Below are 9873 nucleotides of genomic sequence, written 5' to 3'. Positions count from 1 at the left end.
TAAACGGTTCTCAGAAAAAATTTACATCCAAAATCGTAAGTGAAGGATATCTGAAATGTACGCAAAATTGAAGTCAATTTATGGGATTATTTAATCCGAATCATATCAATATGTTGCATGGTAAGCATATTGATGCTTCTAAAATTGTTCTTGCCGAAGTGATTTGGTATTTAACAGGTATATATTGTCTTTTAATCAAAGCAAATTTTTGTGGAAATGTTATATTGTTCGTTTTTAAAACTCAGTTTTCTAAATATTGTAGATTTGTTGTAAAATATCAACTCAACAAGAAAATTTCAAATCTAACCCATTAAAAATAGTAAACATAACGAAGATTAAAGCAAATCCTGTTCCTGAAATCAGCTCTATTGGCTGAAACATATGATTATTTATACAACGTAGGAAATTCATGAACTCTTCTCTGAAATTCATTAAATTGCAGAAAAAGGGACAACTGTACATAGTAAGAAAAACCAGCGCCTTCAACTCTAATGATATAAAATGATATCAAATTTTCATTTCGTTCATAATATTTTTTGATATAACCAAACCAATGCAATTGTTGATTTTTTAGCAATTGGTCCTACTAACTACAAGGAGCTAAATGTTGTTACTAACATAATGAGGAAAAGTGCCTTTGCATATGTATCTGGTTTTCTTCTAATGAAGAGTTTCAAACTCCACTCTTGTCTGAAATGCACCAATGCTCTTTCATCTACAGAACTGGATGATAGCAGAAAGTTATTCTGCCACTTTAAAGCATTCAATGAAAAGAAATCTGATTTAGGAGGACTACAATCACCATCTTCTCCTTATCTGGAGTACATCATCAAACTTGAAGACACATTTATTAAGACGTTTTCTGTCTACACAAAGAGCGAAGGTGTTGGTCGAAGTATATTAGACACCGTCAAGTCCATACCAAAGGAATTTGATTGCTGTACGGAATTCCCATTTGAGTTCTTGCAGAAACTTTTTGTAAGAATGCGCATTCATTACGCCATTTATTACGCATATTCACAACAACTTAAAAGAAAGACAGAAAGTACATTAAAGTCACACACATTTGAGGGCTTTGTGCATATAATTTTTTGTCCTTTATAAAACTAAATTGAAGACAAAAGCTTTTTATAGAACAATAATATATTTAACATGTAATACATCCAAGTTCATTTAAGTCCTCAGGAGTTGTGAACCTCAGAACCTAGCTGTTCAAGCTTTACGACTGAATTTCGCTATAAATATATTAAATAAATGCATTTGTTACATGATATATACAAAATACTTGCCTTTTTATTTCAATTTCTTTAAAAAGATGCTAAAAACAGCCAACAGCTCAAAAAATCTACATTTTAACCCAATTTACGGCTTCAACTCCATATATTTTCATAGTAAATGTTGTACACTTTACTGGCCAGAGTAATGGCGGCCGTCACATTTCCGGTATGCGCGAAACAATCTGCGCGCCACGCTTACATCAAAGGTTTCCGACGCGGGTTGCCCTTCTATATATTCTCTATTCTATGGCCATGTTTTGTCCTTAGACTATGCAAAGTTTTCAGGTGGTATTCGGGTTGACTATAAATTTTAATTAGCATGAAGTCTTGCGCTTAGGATGAATTTTCGCACGTAGTATGAATTTTTGTAAATACAGCATGAGTATTTGCAATTTAGCAGTTTTTCCGGCTTTGGGGCTTAATACTGTTATACTTCATATTATATTGCACAGAGTTTTTTACCTTTAAAGCATTATATCATGCTGAGTAGATGCGTTTAGGTTAAAGTATAGTATTTTGACACAAAGGGACTATCAATTCGAAAATGGGATTGTATAGAAACATATAATTTTGATATTATGTATTTACTTCAGCAAATAACAGATTTGTCTGATCAGTGCAAATATTTGCAAAGTTCTCACCGTTATTAAGACCTCTTTCATAAAATCTTTGTTTATAATATCGTTTTTACCCATCACTATGATAATAGGTGAAACAATGGAGTCCTATTCATTCAGGTTATTGACAATAAAATTTCCATGGTTACGTTTTTGAATTTTAACCCAGCTAAGCATGATTTATTGAGGAGTTAGATGAATTTGGGCGGGTAGAAAACGACTAAATTCTCATGATTCAACGAATTTGCTTGAACGTTTTTCTATTTTTCACACTGGGAAACTTTAAATGTGAAGAAGTTAGAGAAGACGATTTTATATTATCAGGATATATTCAACGAAACAAACTATCAAAATGCAGACTTTACCTGTTCAGTAAGTTTTATGAAGATATGGTTTAAAGCGATAGTGAAACAGAATACAAACTTTAGCCTGCATTGAATGCAGCGTCCGCCAGTTTGCATGAGGGAAAGCATTTAACTGAAGAATCATTAAGATCGGAAGAAAATGGATCGGAAGTAACTGCAAGCTTCTCCATTTGAATTAACTTATGTTGATAATGAAACAAGACGTCAAGATATCACATTTCGAGACCAAATGAATAGTTATAATCGTCACGACAAAATGCTTTTAAAGCTTCGAGCAGCTATTGTTTCTGACGAGACAAGTGAATCCGATGAGGAGTGTGTAACTGAGTCAATTCATCAGTTCTCATTCGGTGTTCAGAACAGGTGATTTTTCAACTCTAATCAAATCGTCTGTTGACTCGGTAGGATTACTTTCTATTCATCCCAGGCGCTTCAAACTTTCCATTTGCGATTGTGATCATTTGACGCCAAGTATGCCAATTAGTAGTGTTCAAAAATGCGTTGTTCGAATGGATACTGTCCCAGACAACAGTTCGATGAATATTCTAAACGCTGCAAGTTTCAGCAACCCTAGTCCCGGCGAAAATCCACCAAAAAAATTATCATAGCATCAAAAGATGTGTAAGTTTAAAACTTTCTTAATAAATCATAAAATATCGTTGTGTAGATTAATTGAAATGTCCAAAAGTAATGATTTTTATACATCGTCAGTGAAATCTTCATTGTGAGCTGAGAGACTACAGGTAATTTTCAACATCTAGCCTCGTACACAACAAAACATTAATGCTTCCGTAAAAAATAGCTCAAAGGCTTCTGTAAACATTTGCACTTGTATAACAAGTTATTTATTGAATTCATCTTTCACACGATATCAAATGCTTCGCCTAGACATTTACCTTGTTATGAATAATTCTTTATTATTGCACTCAACTTTATTTAATTATTTTTAAATAAACCACTTTAAATTTACACAAAAAAGGCATGCGTGTTTTTAGGTTTCAAGAACAATACACCATCGCACTGGACTGAAAACGACGATCAAAAGGATGCTGATATGATTGAAACCACACCTTGTGAAAACATTAATAGTCAGCAAAACGTTGAAAAAGATTGCTAAAATCATTAAATATGTATGACCTGGTTAAAACGTTAAATATGTATGAACTGGTGATTCTACAACACTAATTTTAATAAACATGTTTTAGAATTATTGAAATAAAACGAATAAATGTTATGAAAGATATGATTGACCGCTTCAAAGTTGTTTCCCTTCTTGCTTGCCTTATCCAAGAGATCATTATAAAGTCCTTTGGACACTAAGAAAAAGAGGTTGATGATGGTTGAGTCCTACGTGATGCACTGTTGCATTTTGGAATGCATTTTATGACTCTTGCATCGCTGGAGAAGACGACCGTGTACCAGTTGTCAGACACGACTTCAAAGATAAAGAATAGGAGGCGATTGCAAGAATTTTTAGTAAAGACTTACTGTGACGTTCAGTTTTTTCCTATTACATTGCCGCCCCTTTTTGATAGTAAAAACGTCCCAGAGTAAATGCTTATGAATTCATTTTTGAATTTTGTCTCCAACCCTTACCAAAATTTCACATTAAAAGTTTATTTATGAAATGATATGTGAAATTTATAATTGAAACACTTCATATGTAAAATGATTTCATATATGAAATTAAGACGAGGAAGAATTAATAAAAGTGTCTTTTGAAAGATGAATTAGATGAAAGCCAGAATGGATGGACTTTTTAGAAAGATTTGAATGTCGAAAAGTTCCCATCAAAAAAAGCGAGGAATTGTTATTCATGAGCTGGCTCACGAGGAAATGATTCAAATCGCACAATACGTTATCGATAATTAGCAAAAAACAATTAAGGATCATCTCAGTCGTAACATTTGTTTTGCCTCAAAAGAAGCGCTTTAGAGGTTCTATTAGACATTCAAACCAACAATAAAAAAAGCATTAAATATGATTGAAGCAGAACCAGCAAATAATTCTCAACGTGCTGTATTGTCGTATGTTCAACGTTATATTCGAGGTCTATAGAGGATGAGAAATTGGCAAAATTTTGCCAGTGCGACCATGCTATGTGTAAATTCGATCAAAGTTACATTTACGGACCTTGATGGTGCAGCACGACGACAAGTTGCGCACACATGTAGCTTAATCCCTGAACTTCCTACAACATATCAGTCATTTCCACAATCTCGTTAAGAGTTGAATTCAATTTTCAGCAGCGAATACTGGAATATAGACATTGCATAACTATGCAATCCAATCATACCAAATGACCGGTGGTGAACAATTGGCATTAAAATACAATTGTTAAATAATTTCTTCAATTTTTTAACTATTTTTGTTGAGTTTTTCTTGTTCTGTTTGCTATATGCCTTATAACTTATATGTTGTATTTTTGGATTTGTGCAATAACGTGCTTAATTTCATGTTTGACGTGTTACGTTCGTAGAAGGTTTTTTACGATATCCCCATTCACCTATTTTGGTGGCGTGCGTGTCACTTGAAAACTGTAGTAAATGCTTATTTATAGAGTACTTTAAATTGTTCATGTTGTTGTTTCATTAAAGTCGAATGATTATTTTAACTCACATATTGACGCATTAACGTTAAATATAGATTTTTTGCTTCATTGGCGTTGGTTGGCATTCTCAATTCTTCTTCTTTCATTATAATTAAATTAGATCTCTAAATTCTTTGTCACACCCATCCTCCTTCGATTTCTTAGTGAACATGTCACTAGCGATTTTTACAATCTTCTTTTGCAACTGGGACTGAACGATCCCTGCAGATAACGGGTTGAAGTAAAGAACGTCTGGAATTCCCCCAAGTGATTCAGCATTATGTGATGGTCTCACATCTCTCAGATCTTTAAAATATCTTATCAACCAATCAGTGCAGATTTTCCTTAGAATTTCCCACCACGCCTCGATTCATTGATTGGATGTAGAGCGCCTATACATAGGAACTTTTTACAAATGAGAATTCGTCAAATTGAAATCTTCGATAGAAACGTTGTATTGCTGCGACATTAAAATTTTCTGTTCCTTTGTTTAAGCGTATTATTAATGCGGTACTTTCAACCAATAAAACGTATTTACAAAAATAGAACGCAATTATTTGGGATCATTGTTGTAAAACGCAACTTCAAGCCACAAAGTTTGCCAGCTATAACCATCTATAGCATTGTGAATGCAAAATCCAAACGGTTTGAGCTTGTTGTATCCGTCGATGTGCCATATATTGTTTAATTAGCTCTTTAGCACAATATAATCGTCTTCTAAATCAATGACGAGAGCGTGCCTGTACGTCTTTAGGATCAACAACTTTCAGGATTTGACAATCGACGTTTCTCGTTACAACAAGGCCAGGATTTTTTGTTAATTTCTGATGCATCTCCTGTACTCAAGTGAATATGATGCAAGATTAGTAAACCTGAGGACCTTTTTCAAATTAATGAGCTCTTTTCCTCTCTGACAGCATCTAACACGCAAAATTCATTTGAGCTGTCTAATGCTTAAAGCAAATGCATGGACATTAACAATAAATGCTGGTATTTCAGCCGCTTGAAGTCCCCAAAGAAATTATTTTCAGTACGTTCGTTTCGGCTGAGCTCATTTCCATGATTCAGAATAAAGGGGCAATAAATTGGTTATACAGCAATAGCTGAGTTAAACACAAAGCACGATAATACAAATAAATACATCTTGTTACTTGAAATATGAAGCTGCAATTTATGTAAATCAATTTTCCTAATAAATGCGCCAAGAACAGCGTAAGTGGCGACATAAAGCCGGATTTCCACTTGCGAATTTTTTCGCACGAAGCGCAAATTTTCGAGGCAAAAAATTTCGTGCGATTGGTATATGATTTCCACTAGAAATAATAAAACCGCTAAATACAAAAAATATTAATACAAAGCGGCTGAACCGGCACATAAAAGAGTGCTTGGTATTTATGACCAAGAATATGTTTCCATGAGCATCGTTTGTTTCGTACTTCGTCTAAGAAGTTCCTAATAGTTGGTTTTTTGCAGAGTAGAGTTGTTAGATGGTTATGGAAAGTCCTTCATGAGCAAATAACTCCTCAACATTCGCCATTTTAAAACTGGATATGGTGGACAGACATCACAAGTCAGAAACACTGCAATCTAACTGGCGGGCGAATTTTTTTGCAGCGAACAGTTTGCGAATTTATTGCTGTGTATATGTGACGTCGTTGAACGTCTGCGCATGCCTAAATTCAAAAATTATCATTTCGTGCAAAAAAATTCGCAAGTGGAAATCCGGCTTAAGTGGTGGCATAAGTGGCGGGGCAACTAGCAGAACTACAAGAAGCCTTCTTTTGTGTTAAATAGTTGCAAATACCGTTGGGGGGAAAAACGCATAGAGGTATGCATTCAATGCTGTTTGTATTTTTTTTACAAAGTAAATTTCAAAGATACATTTGGTCAAATATGTCAGACAGTCAATTGCTTCCAAACTATTAATCCTCAGTATATCGTATTTTGTTTGAGAATGTTTTCAATTTTCCTAGTTCATAGTGGATAGGACTTTATCCATTTCCAGTGAGTTCATTAAATAACGCAAACAAGTCCCGTCATGGAATGAAGGTAACGTAACATTAAGTTAGCACTGGAAAATGATAATTAGTTCCCAGGCTTATGCTAATGACTATGATTCTCTAACTTCCCCCAAGTTTTTAACCAGTATAACGTCCAGTAATAGTTGTTAATACTGATGAACTGAACAACATTTAGCGATAGTTTCTATGATAATGCATAGTCTCCATTCCTCTAAGCCCTTATTTTTATAGTCCATAAGCCTTCTTGGTGCGAGTGCTGGTTTGCGGTTTGTTGTAAGGGTCTCGCTCTGTGAATTATGAACAGGTGTGCTTTGCTTGTTGAGTGGTGTTGTGAGTTGTAAATGCAGCTCAGGATCGTTGTGTCTTGTTTTTGCTGGCGTAGGTGTAACTGGAAAGGATGGTCCTATCGGTGTGCCACGCAAACGGAAGTCGTCCTGAATAGCGTGGGGTGTTGTAGGTGTTTTCACCGGTGTGTATTGGCTTAGAAATTGGCGGTTGCAGCTATTTTACAGGCCTGAGCCGTCAACTCTAACGACATATTAGTCGAACTGCTAGACCTCTATTACTCAACCAGTTTTGTCCCATTTGTTTGAGTGTGGTCCCATCTGGTTTTGCAAGCGGACGAGTAATCCATTGTGTGTGGGGAGCCGTTTTGTATGCTCTGACCAGCGCTCAGCTGCTTTCATATGTCTTTTGCGTAGGGCTTCTCACAGAGTAGTAACGTGTCTTTCCACGTTGGATGGGGTTGTAGCGACCGGATGTGATCCGTATTAGGTCTTTGATCGGTCGGCAAAATACGCATCGTGCGGGTGACAAGCCGGTGTTTGGGTCCGGGACGCTCATGTATTGTAATACTGTGCGTTGCAGCGAGTCGGTATCCAGGGTACCATCCAGGCTTGTGTTATGGCGTAAGATGCGTTTCATCGTTTCCACGCCGACCTCAGCCCGACAATTTGAATGAGGGAAGGCAACTGATGACAGCGGTGGTGGATATTCCAATCCTTGAGGAATTTTTGGGTTGATCATGCGATAAATTTGAGGCCCCCGTCTGTGGCGATTTCGTCGGGTATCCCGAATGTTGCAAATTTTCGGCACAAGCAGTTGATTAGTTCTCTGGCACCGTTTCCAGTCCGCTCAATGATGGGGACAATTCGAGTATCGGTCGACTATAACCAGGTATTGGTGGCCGTTTAGGTGGAAGTAGTGGGAGCAGATGCATTAGAAGGGGTACTGTGGCTGTGTCGGTGGGTACGTTGGAGCGTGTGGTTGCGAGGGGGCCATTTGATCACATTCTCTGCAATTTTGTCTGACCTTTGTGATGTCAGATGTAATGCCAGGCCAGACGATCCTTGAATCAGCACGAGCCCTCGTAGCTATTATTCCTTGATGTGTGCAGTGTAGTATGTCTAGGATATGACGACGGAGTTGTGTAGGGATGACAATTCGTCTTTTGCATAGGATTACGCCATCCTTGGTTTGTAGGTGTTCACGGAATGGGCAATATTCTTGAAGTTGAGAGGGTAGGTTATTTTTTGATGTTGGGAAACCTGATTCAATTATGGACATAAGCTTTAAGAAGGAGGGGTCGTCTGTGGAGCCCTGTTTTACTGAATCCTATGATATTGCAAAATTTTTTATGATAGATGCAGCTTAGGAGTGTGAAATCTCGTAGAGGGCTGTGTCCGAGGGAATGCCGGTGAGAAAAAATTGTGCAATGTTGTTGGGCATCGTTTTTTCTTGGGAATATGTAGTTGAACTTTCCTCCTGTAATGGTAGGGCTTTGGGTTGTTTGTGGTCTGTTGGATGTCGTGATTCGCCGTCAGCGGCTTTATTTCTGATATCAAGTATATGGATCATTTTGAAGCTGTATCGAAGGGTGTTCTCTTTCAAACTACGCAGTTTTGAGTACAGGATGTTCTCTAGCGATCGGTCGCTGAATATTTTTAACAGTTGCTTGTGATCGACTGTGATAATAAGATTGGGGAAGCCCAGTACAAAAAATTGATTCTTGTTAAGTGCGTCGGCAACGGCTAGGGCCTCGCTTTCGATTGGAGCATATCTTGATTCCGATTCGTGGGTGAACCGGCTGCCTACAAGTGTAATCTTCCATCCGGTTGGACAGCAAAAGGGGACTTCGGATGTGCAGTAACAGTGTCTTTGGAAGAGCCAGAAGCCGATGCCGTTTTAGGACCAATCTGTGGCTAAGCACTATGCATACGCCGTTTTCAATTGACTGAGCAATGACGTGCTTCGATTCTTGAAAGAGGTTTTGTTGGGTATCGTTCCAGTGAAATGAACAACCTGGCTTCAGAAGGTTTCTGAATGGGAGCATTCTATCGGGTACTTCGATCTTTTAAGCAAATTAATTGATAAGGAAAAGGCGTCGCAAGTCGTTGCCGAATCAGCAAAGATTGAAGAAAGTGATATTTAAAGTAAACTATTTTCTTTTATCATCCGATGAATATGAGGTGAAAATCTTTTTTGAATGAGAAAAGTATGTCTGTTACCTAGTTATGCTTTCATACGCGAACTTCAATAATCGGTTGCTTCTTTGGTTTCGCTTTAGTTCATTAACATCAAAAATTTTCTTCTTTAAATGCAGTTTGAAAATATGGGTAAATTACATGATAGGCAATACAGGCTGTTTTCTTTTCTCACAGTGTAAACTCTAACAACAATTTCCTCGGCATCAAACATTGACATACGGACGATGGGTTTCATGTCTTATTGTAACAAATTGAATGCGCCATTTTATTTTGACTATTGAAACCACTTCAACAATTACACTCTGAACTCATTTATTATAATATTTTTTGGGTCACACGGAACGCATCGACTTTTTTCATCTCAAGTAACTTATACTGTGTTTTAACATGCAATTATTGAAATTATGCCATACCAGATGGCATAATTTGGTGGCTTACCAGATCCTAAGGCTTAGCTATTTAGGCATGTAGCATACTTCTATAAACAACGACTGTCTGGGCACCATCCATGTGCGAA

This window comes from Xenia sp. Carnegie-2017, unplaced genomic scaffold, assembly GCF_021976095.1.
Source record: "Xenia sp. Carnegie-2017 unplaced genomic scaffold, XeniaSp_v1 HiC_scaffold_41, whole genome shotgun sequence".
Classification (NCBI taxonomy): Eukaryota; Metazoa; Cnidaria; class Anthozoa; order Malacalcyonacea; family Xeniidae; genus Xenia; species Xenia sp. Carnegie-2017.
This window is presented reverse-complemented; position numbering follows the sequence as displayed.